Source organism: Lagopus muta, chromosome 2 (assembly GCF_023343835.1).
Source record: "Lagopus muta isolate bLagMut1 chromosome 2, bLagMut1 primary, whole genome shotgun sequence".
NCBI lineage: Eukaryota > Metazoa > Chordata > Aves > Galliformes > Phasianidae > Lagopus > Lagopus muta.
Window position 1 is genome coordinate 8,224,969 of NC_064434.1, and position 23,287 is coordinate 8,248,255.

Consider the following 23,287-nt stretch of genomic DNA (forward strand, 5'->3'; position numbering starts at 1 on the left):
ATATGAAGAGCGTTATTGGACTATGAGTTAATTTCTGCAGATTAAAAATGAAGTTATTCAATTCAGTATGGGTCTCCATGAATCCTTTCTCTTTATTTTTTACCATTAAGTATTTAAAATTAGCATTTTTTTCGGATCCTCTTCATAAGGTTTAGACTTTTGATTCTTTACAGGCAATTTGTCACATCCTTGAATTGCTGGGGTGTTAGATTTCACTGTTGCTCATATGCACTAATCAAAGCAAGTAAGAATGTACTAATTAGTAATTTTACACCGTAACTGGCAGAGGCTGTTTAATCTAACACCAGCCATAGATTTATACAAAGTAGGGCATTTGGAGAAATTTTCTTTTACAAAATATGCAGTCAGAATGCATATAAAGTGAAGGACAAAAAGAGAATATGCTCCTTTAATGGTCAACATAGGCCAGTTGATGAGAGAATTCAGTTCACCCTAACAAGTCTGTATTGTCAGTCTTACTGTCTTCAACAGTTATCTTACTGCAGTGACTGACAAAAAAAATAAGCACAGGAACATTTTAATTTTTTATTGTGTAATAGTCTTCAGTGTGACAGAAGAAAAAAATAGTCTTAAGTATCCTTGTTTGTTTGTTTGTTTAATTCAAAATAAATTGAGATATGATTAAAAACATCAGTAATCAGTATTCTTGGAATAAAATATCATGATCAGAATTTTTTCCAACTGTACTGGAGTCATCTCATTTTTCATTTTTTCATGAGATGATGTGATGAATAACCTCAAACTTTTATCCAAAAATTTTCTGTATCCTTTTCCTTTTTTTTTTTTTTTTTCTTTTTTCTTTTTTCTTATGTGTATAGCTAAACTTCTGTGGAACAAAGTTGCATCACTTTACATTTCTGTTCACTACTTTGTAACTTCTTTTGGTGTTAAAGATATTTTGAAAACCTGCAGGATTGATCAAAAAAAAACAACAAAAAAAAAAAAAACTAGGACAGGAAAGCAATAAGTTATGTTAAAACAAATTTCTTAATAATAGAAGTCTCAGTTGGAAACTATGTAATGTGAAAACAGTCCTTAAAAATAAATATTTAATGAAAAATTGAATAGCATTGTTATTGTCATCTTTCTATAAAAATCATTTAGGTGTTATATTGTTGGACGTTTTTTAATATGTGTAATGTTTTTACAAGTAGTTATTTTTTACAAAACAGTTAAAATCTTTAGCCAGGCTCAATTCTCATTCAAATTTAGAAACTAGTCAACAAATTGCTGAGGGTGCGTAGAATAAAAATGAGTGACCCAGTTGCTAGCATTCGTTCTCTCTGAAAAAGATGGGATGCCAATTCATAACCTTTGCATTGTATTACTTTGAAGGCTATATGTATTTCGGGACTGAGGAACAGGACTAACACCATTTTTCCATCACTGACAAGTATGTTTTGCACTTAGTTATACATGCTATTTGAACAACATAAGAAGTCAGCTGCTTTCCTATGTTGGTTTGTATCATGTAACAGCTGGTCTCAGTGTTGTTGATAATGAAATCATAGCTCTCCAGGGAATTTTACATGCAAGCTTGGGGACTTAAAAAGCAGTCATACTATACAAAGTGTAGTACTGTGTATGAATGTACTAGTGTGTGAATTCCCATTTACAAACTTTAACATTCATTTTTTAGACAATGTATTTTCCCATGTTTCAAACAGGTAATAGGAAACAATAAAATAACAACAAAAGGCTGAAATTCCATTATAAAACTAGTATCTATGTCCATTTATGGAATTAGATTTTGGAGAGTTTTGTAAAACAGAGCCTGAAATTGGTGCTTGATTTCCAGTATTTGAGCTTAAATTATCCTTCTTTTGAAAGCATTTCCAGCACTTGATAGATCTACCTGACAACGTGCATAGGCAGGTTAGTATTTAGGCTCAGTAAGACCTGGAAGTAGGTTAAGGGGCAATAATGCAATGCAGTCTCATTGGAAAATGCAGTCTCACAGGAAATTGAAGATAATAGGTAGTCTGCAAGATTGATACAAAGCACTTGTATCTCCTTCTATATTTCCTTTCTTAAATCTCTGTCCTTCTTCCTTGTCTTTTACCTACTTTCTCAGTTCTCACTGTAGAAGTCATTAGATTTGTAGCAGCTAGCACTGGTGCTTGCTGTTAAGGAGTGGCTTAACATAAATCAAGTGTAAGAAGTTTTGAAAACATGACTACTGTAAATATTTTTAATATCAGTGAAATTATCTAACCTAAATCTTCCCTAGGACCTTTTTCTGGAGATCACTCCTTTCAGAGTTTTCTACTGTAAGCCTACGACATGGTTGAGCATTTCATTTTTGATTGTCCCTTTCCACCATGATATTCTTTCTAACTATAAACCTATAAAATACCATACTAACCATGCTACTGTACATGTACATTTGTTAATTGTACAAAATAGAACTAAAAAACTGCAGTGGATAGAAACCAATAAAAATGCAACTACAATTATTAAAGTCTTAAACATAAAAGGTCAGCTCCAAAACTAGTCTCCTATTTTATTATATTAGTGGCAGATGCTGGTAGTGTGACAGTAGAGGTTGAACCTTCCCACCAATACTCCTTTACATTTTGTTGCTATAGGATAGAGAAAAGCAGAGAGGCAGTCTGAAAAAAAATAATATCTGACATGGAAGAGTCTATCACTGAATAACTCCATGAAGAAAAATTGGAAACCATCGACATGCCTCAACACTTGATGAACACTTATGGAGGCCAAACAGCAGATGTACACACATGTACAGTGAGGCAGTGGGTGGTTTATTTCAACAGTGGTGACAGTGACATGAAAGACGATCTGTGTTCCAGACAGCCATGCAGTTTTAATAAGCGTGGCATGCAGTACTTGCTCATCACTGGTGAAAATGTACAGCTAATGGTGGTGACTGTGATGAAAAACGGTGTTTTGTAGCTGCAAATTTTCTCCATCAAGTAGTGTTATTGTGGTCTTTGTAGCTGTTGTATTTTCCACAGAAATAAATAGGAGCTGTTACTTTTGGAGCAAGCCATTAGGTATTTTATATACCTAATGATTCATAGGTCTATCAATCTTTCATTGCTTTATATCCAAGTAGAAACTGTAATCTTACTACATTTCAGTTCATAATTCAGTTCTCTACATTTCAGAATGCTCTAGATTTTTGTAAATTAAGAAAACAGAAAACTGTGGATTATTAGCTTTTCTATATTGAAATAGAAATTGAAGGTTCCAACAGAAAGCATAATGGAAGGTTCCAACAGAAAGCATTTGAATTAGTAAATAAAAGAGGACAGAGACTATTCTGTTGCTGAAATTAAGCAGCATGCCATGGTTTGTATAAATCACTCTACCATAGGCAATATGGACTCCTCAAACAGACTACACATACAGAATAATTCCTACATTTCACTGGGCTTTGTTTAAGGAACTGTTGGCTGAAATAACCCAAAAGCATGCCAGGAAGGGAGCTAACATTCACATAGTAAGAAAAACTGTGTGAGTGCTTGATCTCATATTCATTTTCTAATAAGCACATGTACACAATGTGCCTCATAATGATTAATGGAAAAATTATATTAAAAACTTATAGTTTAGATATCCCCACTCTGTACTGTGAGAACATCTCCCCTATGAGGATGTGCTGAGACAGCTGGGGCTGTTTAGCCAGGAGAAGAGAAGGATTCAGGGAGACCTGATAGCAGCCTTTCAGTATCTAAAGATTGCTACAAGGAAGGGGACAGACTCTTTAGTTTTTTGTGACAGGACAAGGGGAAATGGTTTCAAACTAGAAGAGGGGAGAATTAGACTGGATATAAGGAAGATGTTTAAAGTACGGGTGGTGAACAGGTTGCCCAGGGAGGTGGTGGATGCCCCATCCCTCACCCTCACCCAAGATCACCCAAGGTCAGGCTGGATGAGGTTCTGAGCATCTGATGGAACTGTAGGTGCCCCTGTTCATTGCAGTGGAATTGAACTAGATGGCCTTTAAAGGCCCCTTCCAACTCAAATAATTCTATCATTCTATCATTCTATGTACTTGGATGATAAATACAGATTATTGACTCACATGGAGGCTTGACAACATCTAACGTAATGGTTTATTTTCTCTAAATCACCATATCTTTCCCAAGTGCATAAAATATAAAGAAATACCATTACCAATCCTGGATAGATCCACAATATTTTAGCACAGAAATCCTCTTCAAGTCTCCCTGGACATGACTTTTTCCACTCTTTATTCAGAGGGGAAAGTGAAGCACATACAGATCATCCAAAAAGTACAAAATATAGGATTAATATTGTTTTCAGTCTAAATGAATCTAAATGAAATCAAGATAAAAAATAAATCTCTGGGGATCTGGATATAGGTCTTTTACCTGAGGCCGCACTAAAGGTCACAATGAAGATGTTTGAGCTGGATTTTTTTTTTGCTATTAATAAACCTAGAACAAAGGATCACCTTTAACGTAGTTGGGAATGTCAATAAAAAGGGCTTTAGTATATTTATTGAGCATATTAACATCTAGATACTCCTTAGGTTTTTGTTATGTGGTTTTTGTGAACATATTGCTACTAGCATTTAGGTGCTAAGTAAATATTTAAAGTTATAATAAAAGGTTATTTCAAATCCAGCTACTTAATGAATAATTGCTCCAATCTCTTTCAACAAGATTGTACCCTTACGTGCTTTAGAAGTTGTCTAGCTGCATTGCTACTGTTGTACTCTTTAAAAGTACTGGCCCAAATGTGTAGCTCTGAGTTTTCTAAGGAGAGAAATTAACACACCTAGTTACCTAACAAGACATGTAAAAATATTTTAATAGGTGCCTTAACTTATGGGAAGTGTTTATGCAAAAGCTACAGAAGCACTATTGATCTTCTTCCCATTTGTTAAAAATACTGTTTGTTTCGACTCTTGTAGTTTTTCTACTGAATGGCTTTTCTTGTTTCATTTTTGTTTTAATTATGTTCATATTTTTTAGCACAGCTTTGTTCTACCTATGCAACCAGATGGGTCTCCTGAATTAAATCACATTGATATTTTTCCCCTCATGCAAACTACTCTACTTACCTTAGCAGAGTGAAAAGATAGACTTATAAAATCATAGAATTCTTTTCCTATCATAAAATGTACTTTCCTGTGCATATATACATACATACATGTATAATATGTGTAGAAGATACCAAAATGCATAAAAAATGAAATGTATGTGTTTAATCTACATGCACACTTGTACAGTTGTATAGTTATTCCAAGTACATATATTGGTAAGACAAGAGTTAAAAATGTTTGTACATACGACAAGAACAGCCCTAAAAATCTAAAAATGTTGTAACATGAGAAGGCCCTTCTTTCCACTTTATAAACAGGTAATCAGGGCTAGATCCTTAAAAGTATTTAGATATTGCTGAGTACACACAAAAAAAAATGTTTTTTTTGTGTAAATGTAAATTTTTTTTTAACTCTTGCCTTACCAAACAAAGTCAAGCTGGGTATCTTGTCCTGACCTTGAGGACTAATGAGGTTCCTTGTGCCTGCCAAATGGAAACCTTCTTCAAACAAAAGTGAGGCAGCGAAGTCTCATCAGTGATATCTTATTGCAAAACACAGAGATGAAGGCTGCTTGCAGGTCACACTCTGTCTGATGATTGAATGAGCTTGCCATCCCACAATGTCTCAGCTCCAAATGTAATGTATATTAATGTTCTCATGCATCCAAATATAGATACAGTAAGTGAGCTGTTCAGTGCAGAGTTCTCTCTTTATCTGCTTCTTTTGATTGACTTAGGTCAACCAAGATCTGCTGCCCTAATTTGGACAGTCTATACATTTCTGATTTCACATTTCTTCTCTTATTGGAGGAAAGACCGAGAATGGAAATCTCTCATAATGGAAACAATCCTTACTTTTATCTATTTGATCAGGTTTGCATCTTCAACAGAAGCAAGAAAAAAAAATGTCTTGCAGTATCAAAACATAGAAGAAAAAAAAATATCAATCTTGCAGTCCAGAAACCTCTTCCAGTGTTCCAATAAGCCCCATCACTTCCCTCTCCTTGGTTCTGTGTTATGACAAGGAGCATCTAAAGAAATTCAGTGTCTTTGCAGAAGGTTAACTGTGAGTAGTTAGCAGGAACTAAGAATAAAAATGAATGTTTACAGGGAGAAGTCAATGGTCTGAGGTTCCTATGAAAGATGCAGAGAAAAATATTGGTCACCAGGAAAATAAGGAAAGTAAATGACATCAGAAGGGAGGACTGTCTGAAAGAAAAGGGAACAAAGCGTTCTTGCACTCCTGAAAGCTCCAGGTATACATTCTGCACACCCACAGTAAAATCTCTGTATTTTGTCTTAAGCTGCTACAACTACATTAACCCCATTGAAATACTGTTGCTATCTCCAATACTTACTAGTTACCATCTTGAAGCTTTTCTAAATCCCCATCCATCCCAGGCACCTCAGGATGCTCAAGGACATTTGAGATGGCACTAAACTTTTCTTTAGGCAACCAAATTATTCCTTATGTTACTGATAATGATGTCAACAAGAAGTAGTTCAGTCGTTGAAGGTAAGCAGAACAAACAGCATAATGGGATTCTTGCATATTGGCCATAAAGTGCTAAGGTTAGTAGAACAAGAATGATATTGAATAATATTCTACTTTACCTGCAATAGAATGAGCATCTAAAGGTTTTTAAAGCATATTGGCACAGATGAAGTTAAGTGCTTTCAATCCTTCCAGTATCACCTAATTTTTTCAAGTCCATCAGAAATCACTGGGCCAACTTGGTGCTAGATTATCTATTTGTTACATTTTGTGTAGTTCAGATAGCTGTGCTTTATGGTCTGCTGTGTCAGAATACATTACATAAAACTAAATTCATGCTTGTTATCTGTCATAGGTATCTCAGGCTCCTAAATTGCCTGAGAGAGGAGTGCCATTGCCCTAGCTTCTCTCTGTAGAGAGCAGACCAAGATGTCTGATTTACAGATAGTGGCACAGAATATCTATGACCTGAATCAGCTAAAGTTGGTGCATCCATGCTTGACTGTTACTGTACTAATCTATAAGAGCAATATAGATTTCAACATACTTAAGGCAACAGAATGGTAATTTGTTAAGTCAGCACATAAGGCTACTAATCCACTTCTGACTGTATTTCTTCCTGAGGAACTCAAATTCATACACAGGCACTTTATTTTTATTTTCATTTTGTGAGAAATGAGGATGGAAGATCCATTTTTACAGCAGATTATCAATGATAGTATTTTGTCTGTAATTGGACAAACCTACAAAGACTCTGGGGTATTTTAAAATAATCACCAGAGGTAAGGCCTGGAGATCTGTAGTAAGCAGTAGTGGATTCACTTCTAAGGTCTCCTGAGACTTTATCTTTAAAAAGCATACTCCAGATGTTTTTATTAATGATTCCAATGTTGGAACATTTGAAATAAGTGCAGAATAATAGTGTTTTATATGAAATATTCTGTGACCTCCTTTGTCAGTTCTCTCTGGTTACGATGTAGGAAATTGAAAAATAATATATAATAGTAACAGTAATATATATAGTGATTTAGACTTCCTAACTAAATAAATTTATTTTTCTCTATTCTTCTAGCAGAAAACTGCATATCATGGTTGAAATAGTGTATGAATGAACATATGTTACACTGTGTTAAGATGAGCTGCACTTAAGGAGGCTATATCTTTCTCATTTAAGAGTGTTCATGGTATGTGCAAAGTGTTCTCAGAGAGGTGCGATACCCTGATGGCCTGAGGACTATAATGTTACAGATGTCAACTTTGTTCTTGCCTCTGACATTGTCTTTCTGTATGTTCAGGGCAAATCATCACATAAAAAATCCACAAAGGCAAGCATTTTTTAGGTTGTCAAGAGCTGAATTGCTTCTCCAGATATTCATCATAAATAGATTTTTAATTTATATTTTATATAGAGAAAGATGTGCTGAATATTTTCTAGGCTATCTATGAAATAGACAGGGGAAATATAATGTGAAATAGTAATGAATGCAGATGGTGATTCAAAAGAGGATTCATTGCGTGAACTACTCAGCTAGAATAAAAGGTGACAAAATTGTAAAATCAATGATTCTGTACCACAGAGTATTCAAAATAACTTACAGCAACTCCACAGGGATGAAGACATTTGTATGAATTTAGAAGGATAGCAATGTGACAAAATATTAATGGAAACAATCACTAAAAGAGAAAAAAAACTAATATGTCCAGAATTTCTTTATCTGGAGCGTATGATGGGAGACATAGACATACACATATATGTTTGCTTATGGAAATTCATCTGCCCAGTGTTCCACTGCTATTCAGTCTTTCTGACTGACACAAGTTCTGTAGGAGTCCTGGCCAAAGGTTCATCCCAGCCCATGGAAGGAGAGCCATGATGGTGAGACAGAGTTGGTCAGGTAAGGTCTCTTAAGCCCAGGAATCTTGCATTTCTATATAGCATGTCTTCTGCTTTAGAACTACAAGCCAAAAAATATCTGGGGAACCTCCAGATCATGCAGATACTTTTTATAGTATTTCCTAGATTTTTATGTTAGACTACCCTCCACCAGCACCTTCTAGCATAGCTCTTACAATGCAATTTGTAAAAGAAATACTGCTTAGACATTTAGAGCCAGTTGCACTACAAGCTTGTGCTCTTAGAAGATGGCTTATTTCTTAAGCTGATGATTCTCCCATTTTCCTCTTCTCTCCCATTTGGTTTGTAAATAAGAAAAATAATGAAAACAGAAACTGCCATGATTAAATTTAATTATCCTCTCCGCTGCTGTGCAAGAACAAAATAATATAATTTTTCCTTTTTCAAGATTTGTGTTGGCTTGAAATCTATTTACACCCCTTTTAATGTCTCTGGAATTGTGAAATGATACTGGCAAAATTAAAAAAATTGAAAGGGTCATGAAGTTAATTATAGCCCTGAGCCAGGGACTCAAATGCTGGGTTACATTGCTGCACCTTTGCCTTCCCAAGTGAGCTCAGAGACAGTCCAGCACTGTGCTAGCTTTGATGAACAGCAACTACATGCTCTTCAGAAAAATAATGGAATGAAGAGGCAAATTAGGAGTCTAACTGTGGTTAGCATAATAATATGTCTTTCTTCGATTAAAAGTGTAGAGAATAAAAGGAACTTTATGCAACATATGTAAAAGTAAATGTGGTGATAACTTGTATTTGGGCCATGAGAACCTAAACTGGATTTAAATCCAGTCAGCAGAAGTACAGCAAAACTTCTTGGTTGACAATTTTATATCAGGGAAGGCGTCCTGGGTAAAAATAAAGAAACTTGTGGGTGAATAACAACTGGATCAAAGTCTTAGGAGAACAGCTGAGTTATCCATGATGCCTCTGAAAAAAGACAAGATGGTTTCCTAGTGGATATATCTTAGCTGACACAAATTTACACATCCAAGGATAATCAGAATATAATTACTTTCATTTGTAGGAGATCACATAATGTGATCTAATTAACTTATTTATTCTTATACTACTTTTTCCAGCCCTGCAAACAAGAAATGTAGGTGAGAGGAAGAAAACAGCTAGATTAAGTCTTTATTTTTTATTTATTTTTAATATTTTAACTTTTGTAACATCAGCTGCCATAACAGGTCTCTTGAACAACTATTATTTACTACAGCTTAAAAATTTTAATATGTTTTTCTGTATAAATGTTGCATTAGCCATTATCAAGTACTTTATTTTTTTTCCAAACAAATTGTGGAATAACAGTAAAACCCTTGAACTCCACAGGAGCCAAATGACTTCAGAATAATTTATATCTCACAGAAATCAGATTTATGTATCTAGGTTGAGTTAAAATGAAGGTTTTGAATAGTTAGTCTAAGACAGACTTTATTTTGCTCAAAAAGAGAGAATATTTTCCATGTATTTTTGTCTTTAAAAAAAAACAACTAACGATAATTCCAAAGTGACCCATTAAACAAACTCCGAAGAAACCAAAATACAAAAATAATTATAATTGGATGAAATTCTCTTTCAATAAATATAGTATATTTCTTATTGTTCTTCTAATTGATTAAGATAAATACAGACACTGAGACATTGATTTTTATATATTCTTAAATGTTATTTCCCCAGATTATTCACCGAGGTATTATTTACTATTCCTTTGGATCTGCTTGTAAGATCCACTTCTTCCACAATTCCATCAGAAATAAGATAAAGAATTTTTGTTTCCTGAGAAATATGGAAAAATTTACAGCTATACAAGGAGAACAACTTTTGTTTCAGCTGTACTGTGCATATACCTTTTTCTTTGCTTGTTTTAGAGCAGTCAATAGGAAATCAATAAGAATTTAGTGTTCTAAATAGAAGTTAAAAGCTCAGGGATAATTTCTTGAATTTTGGCCAAAAGAATTAAATGGCTTGTCAAATATTGGCAGGAGAGTAAGAACTAGACCCAGATCCTCTGGTACCTTCCACTTTACTGCACATATCCGCTTTTGTGTTTCCAGATGTTTTTTACATGATACATGTCGTCTCTAGCAAAATGTGTTTTGATTCTCTACTGCAATTCACACAGTGGTGAGCGGCATGTGTTTTGGATTAGGATCTTCTCTGGCACTGGTAGCAATCACAGATATTTATGTTTAGTGTGAAAACAACTTGCAAATATTGTTTGAACATCCTCAGGAACTGGCTAACATTGCTCCAACTATACATCCATTAGAATCATAGAATCATAGAATCACAAGGTTGGATACGACCTATAAGATCATCTAGTCCAACCACCTTCCCATTCCTATTTTTCCCATCCTATATTTTAGTAGCCACAAGCTACTAAACCATCTCTCGTAGCTCCTCATCCAGGCGCCTCTTGAACACTGCCAGGGATGGCGACTCCACCACCTCCCTGGGCAGGCCATTCCAGTGCCTGACCACCCTCTGAGAGAAAAAGTTTCTCCTAATATCCAACCTAAACCTCCTCTGGTATAACTTCTTGCCATTTCCTCGGGTCCTACTATTTGCCTGGGAGAAGAGGCCAGACCCTTTTGCACCACAACCTCCCTCCAGGAAGTTGTAGAGTGCAATGAGGTCTCCCCTGAGCCTCCTCTTCTCCAGACTGAACAATCCCAGCTCCCTCAGCTGCTCCTCATAGGACTTGTGCTCCAGACCCCTCACCAGTTTCATTGCCCTTCTCTGGACATGCTCCAGGACCTCAACATCTTTCCTGTAGTGAGGGGCCCAAAACTGAACACAGTACTTGAGGTGCGGCCTCACCAGTGCTGAGTAGAGGGGGATGATCACCTCCCTGCTCCTGCTGGCCACACTATTTCTAATGCAGGCCAGGATGCCGTTGGCCCTCTTGGCCACCTGGGCACACTGTCGGCTCATGTTCAGCTGAGCATCAACCAACACCCCCAGGTCCCTTTCCTCTTCACAGTCATCCAGCCACTCGTCCCCAAGCCTATAGCGCTGCATGGGTTCTTGTGGCCAAAGTGCAGAACCCGGCACTTGGCCTTGTTGAACCTCATCCCATTCACCTCAGCCCAGCAACTCAGCTAATCTAAATCACTCTGTAGGCCTCCCTACCCTCAGGCAGATATTAGAAATACATTTAAATTAATTAATAGGTCTCACATAGGATGAACTTACAGAAAGATGGCAGACTGAGGGGAAGATAAATGCCTAGAGATGTGTTTGTTTGTTTTTTTTCCTGATAATTTCATAGCAGTTGACATTAGTGAGTTGACTGCCAGAGTGAGTGGGCTGCAATATTTGAATTTTTTCGTATACAAAAAATTAACTGTCACACAGGCCACATGAAAGCTTGATGTCAAAGGTGCTGAATTTAGCAGGATGATTATGAAAAATTTCTTTTTACAAAAAGTGGTAAGGTATTGGCACAAGCTGTTTCAGGGACATGGTGGAGTCGTTGTTCCTAGAGGTATTCAAGGTGCAGATGTGGCACTGGGAAACATAATTAGTGGGCATGGTGGAGATGGGTTGGAGATGGATATGCTGGCCTTTTCTAACGTTAGTGATTCTATGATTCTGTGATGTCCACTTGCTAGCATCTTATTCTTTTCAAATGTATTAATTTTCACTTTCATTGCTTTCTTATCTGAAGTTCACATTTCAGACAGTGTTTTAGACCCATGTCATAGCAGGTCTTGACTGAGAGCATGAAATTTGGGTAGGAAAAAGATAAAATTGGAAGAAAGAGTGACGCAAGGTCCAGGCTAGGCTGTGTCTGCTTCTTCTTATCTCTCTGGTAGTGTTCCTGATTCATGCCTCTAATTCATGCCTCATGTTCCTGATTCATGCCTCTTCTAAACTGTCTCAGAAGGCATTCCTAATGCAACTCAAAGAATATATGTGAAAGGAAGAGAAACCAAACAACTGGAATCTGAAGAACTCCCCAAGATTCTGTACTCTTCAAGTGCTCCCTTCCCCACACTCCAGATTTTGAGTGGAAAAGAGGAATTCTGCATTTTTCATTTTTATTTTTCTTTGGAAACATCTATTTCTCCAAGCAACATTTATTTGTCAAATTATTTGGAAGTCTGCTTTTTAGCCAGGGTGTAATCTATGAGATTATTGCTTTGACAGCTGACTTTTTGGTATTTACGCACTGTCATGCTCTCCAATCTCAAGTGTAGTTTTACTCCCTGATTCAACTACTGAAACTTTTAAAACGGGCTAGAATCATAGAATCACTCAGGTTGGAAAAGACCTTAAAGATCATCAAGTCCAAACACAACCTAACCATACTACCCTAACTCTAACAACCTCCTGCTAAATCATGTCCCCTCATCCTGTCACCAGTGAGAAGAGACCAGCCCCACTCTTGCTGTAACAACCTTTCAGATATGGGAAGAGAGCAATAAGGTCTCCCCTCAGCCTCTCTTTCCCCAGTGTGAACATCCCCAGTTCCTTCGTGCCTCCTCATAGAGCATATTCTCCAAACCCTTCATAAGCCTATTTGCCCTTCTATGGACCTGCTGCAGCACCTCAAAGTCCTCTCTGTACTGAGGTGCCCAAAACTGAAGGTGAGGCCTCACCAATGCCAAGTACAGGGGCAGGATTATTTCTCTAATCCTGCTCACCACAGCATTCCTGATACAATCCAGGAGGCCATTGGCCTTCTTGGCCACCTGAGCACATTGTTGCCTCATATTCGGCTGACTGTCCATCAGGTCGCTTTCCATCAGGCAGCTGACTGACCAGGGTCACTTTCCATCAGGCAGCTTTCCAGCCACTTCTCCCCAAGCCTGTAGGGTTGCCCAGGTTAGTTGTGACCAAATTGCAGGACCCAACTCTTAGCCCTATTGAAACGCATCCAGTTAACCTTGGCCCATCGATTCAGGCTATCCAGATCCCTCTGTAGTGCCCTTCTCCCCTCAGACAGATCAACACTCCCTCCCAACATAGTGTCATCTGCAAACTTACTGAGGGTGCACTCAATTCCCTCATCAAGATCGTTCATAAAGATGGTAAATAGAAGCGGCCTCAGTACCGAGCCCTGGGGGACACCGCTCATGACCAGCAGCCAACTGGATTTAACTCCATTGACTACAACTCTTTGGGCCTGGCCATCCAGCCAGTGTTTCACCCAGCAGAGCATATGCCCATCCTAAGCGTGGGCAGCCAGCTTCTCCACGATGATGTCGTGGAGGACAGTGTCAAAGACTTCACTGCAGTCCAGGTACACCATGTTGACGTCCTTACCTTCATACACCAATTGAGTCACTTTGTCATAGAATGAAATCAGGTTTGTCAGACAGGATCTATTGTTTGTAAACCCATGACTGGGCCTGATCCCCTGGTTGTCCTTTAATTGGTCCATGATGGCTCGCAAGATTATCCGTTCCATAACCTTCCCCGGCATCGAGGCAAGACTGATTGATCTGTAGCTACCAGGATCATCTTTCCGGCCCTTTTTGAAGATGGGCATCACATTTGCCAGTCTCACAATAATGAATAAATAATGCACATCATCCTACTCGGTATGAGATTGCAGAAAATCATGGCTTTGTACTAAAATATTGAAAAGTTCTGGGCTTCTAGCTCTTCTTCATTAATGTTGTGATTAGTGAAATCCTCTTGAATAGTCCATACTACAGAAATTCATATGTATTTTCACAAAGTAGTACTGCCAAACCGTTAGTATTCTTTCTACTAAGAACAAGAACTAAGTCGGGAAATTCCAGGATTGAAATAAAGAGTATTTAATATGAGTTTGGGTAGTGTTTAACATTAGAATCCCCAAGATATTAATTAAGGATTTGGCTTAGGGATTTATTTTCATCATATTTACATTTATTTCTTGCATACCTTTAAGATTTTCATGTTTGAACAGCTGTTGTTTAACAAGCTGCCCAGAGAGAGGTTGTGGATACCCTGTCCCTGGAGGTATTCAAAGCCAGGTTGGATGGGCAACCTGGCCCAGTATTAAATGGGGAGGTTGGTGGCCTTTCCTGTGGCAGGGGGATTGAGGATTCATGATACTTGAGGTCCCTTCCAACCTGGCCCATTCTGTGATTCTGTGATTTGAGTTCATATTGTCTGATTTGGGACTTATTACATGGGTATTAGGAATATATGTTATTAAATTTGTATCAGATCTCTTTTTTATTCTTAATGATCCTTAATTTTCTCCTTAACAAAATTGAAAAATCTTAGTTTTAGTATTAAAAAAAAAAAAGTAATAAAAGTAAAAAAATAATCATCTGGTAGTATATTTTCTATCTGATTTCATAGTGACATGGTAAAACTATGGCAAGGTGTGACATGCTATATTCTCTATATATATTTAAAAATACATTTTTTATTTTAGCATAAAGAACAACATAATTTGCATTTTTTAATTATAAATTATTTAAGATTTGTTTTCCCAGCTACAAAAAGTTTTTACTCTTTGCAGGAACAAAAGAAAATTGCTTATTAATCTTGATAGCTTAATCATAGTTGTTGACCTACTTGTTTGATTTATGAAATAACAGTGAGCTTTATTTATTGAAACTCTGCTTGTATAATTACTGGGGAACAGGTGATCGAATCAACAGAAAAAAAAAAAATAGAATAATAACAATTTTAAAATGATATGATTAATCTCCACCAAAAAGGCAGCAGCAGAATTTGAAACCCTTTTTAAAAGATCTTTTACTATGCAGTTTCTTAGATGTATTATTTGTTGTTGTATTTCTTAAATAAAAGAGCCTATATTCATAAGTGTTATTTGTAGCAGTATGAAATGTTCTTTTTTCCTCAGAATTGCTGTAAGATTGTAACCCCACACATTGCTGAATACCCATTTATCTTATCACATTAGTTATGCTTTTTCTTCTCTTTCACTTTGCTTATTATCTATTTTGGCCACTGTTCTGGGAAACATTCAAGCTTATGGGGTTCCACTGGGACTCGTGCCTGCACTTATGTACTTCATTGAATCATGCTGCTTTCCAGAATTAGGGTCTTTCTGCACTGCCAATAGAATATCTTAAGGTATAATGGATTGGAGAGAGGACAAACAGAAGTGGAAGTGATCTCTCAGCTCATATAAGCATGTCCAATATCTGGAAACGACTGTGAGGAAAAAAGATTGGACAAAACAGCAGCAAAGATTGGACAAAACAGATAGACAATGTGAAGCCAAAGTGAAGAACCTGAGAAAGTCAGTAACAGCTCAAATCAAGATTTCTAGTTATTTATGTGCTTAAAAAAGCTGTTACTTGAATAGATTTAAGAAGAAATGATTTAAGAAGGAAAGAAAGAAAAAGGAGATGTAACAATAGTGTTTTCAAATTTTCATTGCTGCTTTTCCACATTTGAAATTTCTCAGGAATCAATTTATCTAAGACATAGGAGTCCATCAGAACTTACTGAACAGTCAGAGCTCGTTTTATGTAAAAAAGAGATGAACAGCCCTTGGAACAAAATTAAAGATAGATGTCTGCAGAAAAACTTTTCATCAAGGTTAGTTAGGTGAAGAAAATCCCATGAAATCTTTGTTTGGATGAAAAGAAATAAGTGCTTTTCTTTCAAACATTCACTGAGTTTTTAACCTTTTCTGACTACAGGCTTTACTCAAAACAAGAAAAAAGAGTGAAATTAGTCTCCATGTGCCAGCCAATCTGTATTGAGCAACCTCACCTGCTATCATAAATGAGTATTTAATATATACATATATTTATTTTAAAGAAATTATATTATTAAAAAAAAAAAAGCTCATTTTTAAATTCTGCAGAACCCTGGATATCAAATCCAAACCATTGTTCTCATCCACTCAAATGTTTTTTAATAGAAATTTGATTTTTTTCCTAGAAAACTTATTAATTTCAGTGACAACTGTATAAGATAAATAGAAATGATCAATTGTGACATTATCAGAACTATAGTATTTGCTTAGTTATACTATATTATATTTTATAGTGCTTTTTTTCAGTCTTTTATACTTTCAATAAACTTGTTATCTTAATACACAGAAAGATACTGAATAACAAATATCATAACATTTGAACCTTTTAAAATATTTTATATTATTTTACAGGAAATTTTAAAAGACCTTTTTAAAATATACAACAATAACTATATTTTAGAACTAGCCTAGAATGGTTTATACAGATTCTGACTTTTTTTTTTTAATTTACGAGTGCTTTAGATGGTTGAATGATGCTTGTGATGATAACCTGATTTAAATATTCCATATTTTCACTAGTCTTTCTGAATGTCAGTCTGGAAGAACCCCCTTGTACCTGAAACAGATTGCTGCTAAAATTACAGTGTGTTGCTTTATGAGGGAAAGTTTACTTGCATAAATCTCAGTAAAACTGTACCTATCTCAAAAGATATAATGCCCTTGGACATCAGAAAGTTCATTTCCATTGTTTGAACTGAGGATCAAAGATGAACCTGAAACTTCAAGGAAGAATGAAAGTTCAAGTCATCCAGTATGAAATTGCTTAACAGATTTGATGAAGTTTATGTGAATTGAAATTGCTAGAATTTTGTTCCTGGTTCCATGTACTCATCTGCAGTTTTTGCCCAAAACATTCAAGAAAGTGTAACTCCATGACTAAATAATTGTTTGGTAAAGTAGTTTAATAAGAAGTAACAGTGGATTCACTTCTTGGGCTGGGAAATGCATGCTAATTTATGGGATGGTTTAATAAATTTTCAAGTTCAGACTCAAAGTTGTTTTCAACATTGTCATTTTCTTCTGCTTTGATTTTAAATCTGTTTTTACAAGTGTACTGGGGCTCTGAAGCCTACACTCCTATTTGAAGGTTTCAACTTTGTTTACTGATTAACAAGGCCAGTAGCTGCAGTTGAAATTGTATTCAGTTTAATTAGCCTTCTTCACTTACTGCACAAATAAAATATGAGTTTATTTAATGCGACAGTGTGTGTACAGAGCCAGTGAGTTGCCTTTTGCTCTTTAATACATACCTTCAAGTTGTTACGCTTGGTGATTCATTTGCATCAATAATTGAAAAGATCAGTCTCATCTTGACTTGAGAGTCTTCCCATGCTTGCTAATGATTGGTAACCTCTAAGAATTTATCATATATATATATATAAAAAGAAAAAAATTACATTCTCTGAATTAATATAAACTGTAATTATAGCATTTTAAAACAATGCTTTTTAATCTATTGCAAAAATAATTACTGTTATCACCTTTTGGTGATAGGACTGGACTTTTTCCTTCTACTCATTCCTAATAATGAGAAGCTTTGATGTTATTTTCCATTCTAAAAATAAGACACAATGATGATAATTAATATTGAAACATTTCCTATGGAATGAGGGCCATAATTTAATATAATCTGATTTTTAAAAATAAGAAGAATTAAGAAAAAAAAAAAAAGAACAGTTGCATTATTTTAATAACGGATACTCCAGAATGTACAAATAATTCTGAATATTATTTTTATTATCATGTATTCTAATATCTGCACTGTAACTTGTTGGTTTTCCTTGTTAGTTTTCAACTTGGCTGTGGAGAGGGTTGAGATACTGTGCCTAAGATCCATGGAAGTAGATCTGGCAGAATGCAATCATCTGATGCTTTTGTTAAAATAACCATTAAGTTTCTTAGCAGTCAGTTGTACTCCTGTGCTATGGAATGCAAGGAGGCAAAACCCAAGGATAGATCTCATTCCTAGTGGGGGAGATTTCAGCTTTGATGAACCATGTTTATCATTTGCCTTGCAAAGACAGAGAGCTCCAATGAGAATGGGTGTGAGCATCCCTCTGTATCTGGTCATGAGCCTGGACTACAGAAAGAAGAAAAGTTCTATCTTCTTGGGAGCAGAGCAGGACATCGCTAAGCAGAGGACTTGTTTGCATCCATGAAGGCATACAGCTGCTAACAATCTAGACATTTTCTATTTCCACTAGAGAATTTGCAAAATTTTATGCAAACTGCAGAAGAAGCAAAAAATTGTTGGACTGGGGAGGAAGACTGGCAGGAAAGATCCAAGCTGCATATCTTCAATTAGTACAGAAGACAAAGTTAATTTTTTTTTTTTTTAATGCCAACTGAGTTTTCTCTATTTCAAAAATTACTATATTGTAGCTCTAGAAAATGAAAACCTTTGGGATTTGGTCTGTTTATTTAAGGAAAAGATACAGGCAGTTCCATTCAAACCTCTTGACAGTTTTGGGTCTGTCACATGCTGCTTGAGAGAGTGTATGCTCACTGATGAACGACCTTGTGGCTGTCCTCAGCCAGCTGGAACCATGCTTCCTCATCCATGGCATGTAGCAGAGTGTGCACCACAGCTGTTTTCCATCAGAAGCTAAGTGCAATCCCTTCAGAAAGCTGTCTGCAATTAATTATATCCTTTTTTGATTTTGTCTGTATTTATGGGCTTTAAAGAGAAGAAAGAAAGAGAATCTGGGGATTTATGTTAATGTTCACAGGTTGTGCAGTTGTGCAAATTCCTTTAATGCTGCAAAATGGAGAGAAGATAGGCGGGACTGAGATCAATGTCATAAGCCAATATTCAACAGAATTTCCAGGCATGATTGGTAAATGTTCTTTTAAATAATGTTGCTTAAGTATCATTAATTGTTAATGCCAGTTTTCACTATAAGAACAGCTAGGTATTGAAGTACATGTTGGAACTATACTTACTTTTAATATACCGGAAAAATGCTTTCCAGAATGAGAAAAGCTGCTCACTGCTTCTGGGTATTGTCTGTATCCAGCTGCTTGTACCTGCATGTATTCATGCTATATGTCTAACCACTGCCACAACTTTGGAATTCTACTGCTTATTTTGTTTTTGGGATTTCATGCAGTTGCTTTTTATTTGCTTCACAATGTAATGAAGAGGCACCAGTGTTTGCTCACTGATTTGGTCATTCATCTCATCTATGGGAAACCTAACTTCAAATTCTTTTCACCAGCTGGTTTAGACCTGGACTTGAGTATTCCATCTCCCAGCACCATAATCTGCTCTCTCTGTGGTAAGCTGCGTCTGTTTAATATCCCTTTTCTAGCTGTTTCATGGTGTGTAAGTAATGAGACATGCAACAAAATTTGGAATTACCTTTACCACACCATTCATGAGTGCTCTAGTGTTTTATTTTTTCTGTTTATTTCTCTTTTGTCTGTTCAGTGAATGCTTAATTACACAGTATATGGAGCCATAGGTTCATTGGGACAGATACTGACTCCAACTGCGGAGAAACCTATGGACAATTTATAAGAAAGATATTAAAGTTGGAGTTAATACCCCTGAGATATAGGATGGAATTTCAACTCAGCTTGCACCCAACCACTCTCAGAACAAAATAAAAAGTAAGGTTTAAGGCTTATGTGTCCTTCATCTCTGTTACTTCTCAGAGAAAGGATGATTAGTATAAATGTTAGGACAAGATTAATGGCTGTAAATACAAGTGGAGATAGGTACCTAAAGCTCTTCACTCTCTGTGAGTGAATTTAGACACTTAATTTGGGACTGTGTATTCTGGTAATGGCAGAGTACTTAAATACCACTCATTAAAATTCTGATCCAGAACACTCTTGTACACTGAGCCCCAAGAACTCTTGCTGAGACTAATTTAGTGTAACTTTTATTTTTATGGTCAAGAGAGGACATCTTTTGAGCTCGCTTGCTCTCTTGTACTCTGCAAGCCAGAACAAACACTGTCGCAGACTTAAAATAGAATAAATTCAGCCTTTGCATGAGGCTGTTGAGAAGACTGATGCGTTGGAATGTTTACTCAGGAAGATATCGTTTCTTTTAAATATGCAATTTTGTTTAAAATATTTTGGTGATCATATTGGAGATGATGTAAAAAATTAGCAACAGTAATATCATTTGATAAATCAAAGCTTCTCCTCATCTGTTATAGTAGTTCTGGACACATTATCTGAAAGAGATAAAACAGGAAAAGATTCAGGCAGTAATAAAGAATATAATTTTTGATACATCTCTTTTCTGGAGGGGAAAAAAAAAAAAAAAAGACATATTTGAGTTAGAATTAAATAAGACAGACCATACAAAACTGTGGACGATGCAGAGGCTGAAGCACTATCTGTTCACTCTTTAGTTGTTTTCCAAACCCAGGCTGAGTGATAAAAATAAAAACTTTTAGGGAGAAACCTTTTCACACAGCTGCTAGGATAATCCATAGTTGTACAACACCAGTGGGACCAAAAGAAAAACAGGCAAGTAATGAAGGATTAAGAAAATCCATGGGCAGTACATCACAGTTATGACAAATAATATGCAAAAAAAAGTGAAAAGTAAAGCCAATGAACACTGCTGGTCCTTTGTTTAAACATAATGGTGGCTAAAAGGGACGAAGGATTGACACTCATTGCATGCAGGTTCCTTCATAATTGATCTCTGCAGCATATAATACTAGTCATTTCTAACCACAGCATGGAAATTTCTGTTTTCACAAGATCTATTTGGCTGTGGCAAGCTATCTGACAAATTCAGCTATGTTAACAAACTGCCTTGCTGAGCCTGTAACTGGTACCTGTTTAGGAAAACCTACAGGCAACAGAGAATGTGTAAAATTGTGCTTATATAGATTTCCCACCATGTTCCCATGATTCCCTGGAATGATACACATTGTAGAAAACGCTGAACAAAGATAGTTGTTGCACTGCTGCTCTATGGAGCTGTCATGGCATATGAGCTTACAAACCTGAGAGCAGAATGTCTTCTCAGAAACATTTAAGACTTCTTAGCAAATCCTCCTTGGGTGAATTCACTCTAGGCATTGTTCCGCAACTACTGATGAATGAAGACGGCTTTTCCATTGAAATGCAGAACTGGAAGGAGTTGAAAAAGGCATCTTATCTTCTCACCTTCTACCTCTAATCCTGGCAATGGGACAACGTCCATCCATATTTAACAGTACTTTAAGAGCTCTGGTGATGATTTTGAAAGGATCACTAGCTTACGGATTCTACTGGTTAGCTATTGTTAGAGTAAAAATGATTTTATTAATATTTGATCCATATCTTAGTTACAAATTAATGTTATTGCTTGTCATGGTTTTGTGATTTTTGGTTTTTGGTATTGTGCATCATAACATCATTTAGTGCACTAGTAGTTAAAGTGTTAATGCTCCAATTCTGGGTACCTGTCCCTGTACATCATGGAAATCATAGGGTCTGGCCCTTCCTGGTTAGGCAGTCTCTTACTGCCTTGTAGGTGCTGGAGGGTGTTTTCCTAGCCATACCAAACTTCAGGTTTGACTAGGTCTCAGGAACTCTCTCTCCTATTTTATTAATTTATTAGTCTGATATCATAATAAGTAAAATAAGTTTTCTTCCATAGATTGTTGCCACTGTTTTTTTTTTTCCTTCCTTGAGCCCATCTCCCTATCCCTTTTCCCTTTTCCTTCCCTTTTCCTGTGGGGCCACGGGGGCCCAGGGGTCTACTGCCCCCCTCTCATGGGCATAGATTGATCTAGTTAACTCCGTGATATTACTGCATGTTGTACTCTGGATACCAACAACAATTGACCACTGTCCTGTTTTATGGCCATATGGCTGAATCCAAGCAGAAATTAATTAAGAGAAGTCCCTTGGCCTGGCTTACAGAGAAAACAGACCAAATGATCACAACAGTCCCTTCTGAATTTATGATCTGTAAATGCGTGAATCCTACATCTCTCCTGAGCAAAAATATCAAGTCATTCTGCTTTTTGCTTGGAGACAAACACTGCAGTTCTTCATTTGACAAAAATATCCCATTCTCCTCTGCACTTACACATTCTGGGAGCATTCCCATTATATTTGCTGAAAATTGCAAATTTGCTTTCAGTATGAATGACAAGTAATAAAATTAAACTGTATTGTACTGTACTGGGTCACACACAAGAGACAGAGTTTGTTTATTATGAGTTCCTCTGTTTTTTCCTTTCTTAGCAGATAGCTCATTATTTCCTACAAGATCAGATATTTGAAATCTATAGAGTTGGCTACAATTGTATTCTGTTTACCATTCTGCACATCAATCCCTTTTCTCCTTTTTCCAATATATAATTACATTTTTTATAGATGCTCTGCTATGTTTTAAAAGGCATGCCTTTTTGTTTATCATACAAGACTCTTAGAAGCAAAGTGGGGCACTTTGATGCTCATTTGAATACCAATACTCAGAATGAGTGAGGTTTTGTTGTTGTAGAGGTTTTTTCTGGTTTTGTTTTTGTTTTTTTTCCTAGTTTTGTTCTCACAAATCTAGAAATAAATGGGAAGACTGGAATAAAAGTGCTACTGTCTCTTCTATGGGTCCTCTGAAACCTGATGCATCCCAAAGAGCATGGCATAGACCTAAGATCATATTTTTTGTTCTCTAGGTGTTTTGTAATGAGATTGTCTTAAATAAAAATAATGCAGTCACTACTATAGTTCAAAGGATCTGTTAAAACAGAACCAACAGCCAGCTTCCTTCCTGAGATGCACAGACATGTCGTAGTCCCGTAAGGACTGTGACACAGAGGTTTGTACTCTAAATTATCTCCTTTCCTTTTTCTTTTTCTTTCTTTTCCTTTTTTTTCTGAAAGCTGAAAAGAAAATAGAATAATACCTATCTTGGATTCTTTCTGGAGTTTTGAATTCTCTTTAGAGACAAGAACAAAAAATAGCATTTCAGTGGATAGAGCTAACACAACAGAATTAATAAATGTTAAGTTAATGTGAATTATACTCTTGATGGTCTGACAGGCTGAACAAAAATCCCATATCTATATCTAACAATAAATGACAGGAAAACAGATTAACAAAAAAAATCTTTTCCTTTT

The 23,287-nt window shown here is 36.2% G+C and overlaps 1 long non-coding RNA gene across 2 annotated transcripts; it reads left to right on the forward strand.

Moving 5' to 3' along the window:
• Nucleotides 1-18,923: 18,923 nt before the first annotated feature.
• Nucleotides 18,924-22,980, forward strand: LOC125689532 (uncharacterized). 2 transcript variants are annotated; one of them, XR_007375324.1, is made up of 3 exons: nucleotides 18,924-19,045; nucleotides 19,427-19,486; nucleotides 22,844-22,980. It is a non-coding gene; the product is annotated as an uncharacterized LOC125689532 (long non-coding RNA). The 2 variants fall into 2 exon arrangements; XR_007375325.1 differs by lacking the exon at nucleotides 22,844-22,980 and adding an exon at nucleotides 21,254-21,363.
• Nucleotides 22,981-23,287: the final 307 nt, after the last annotated feature.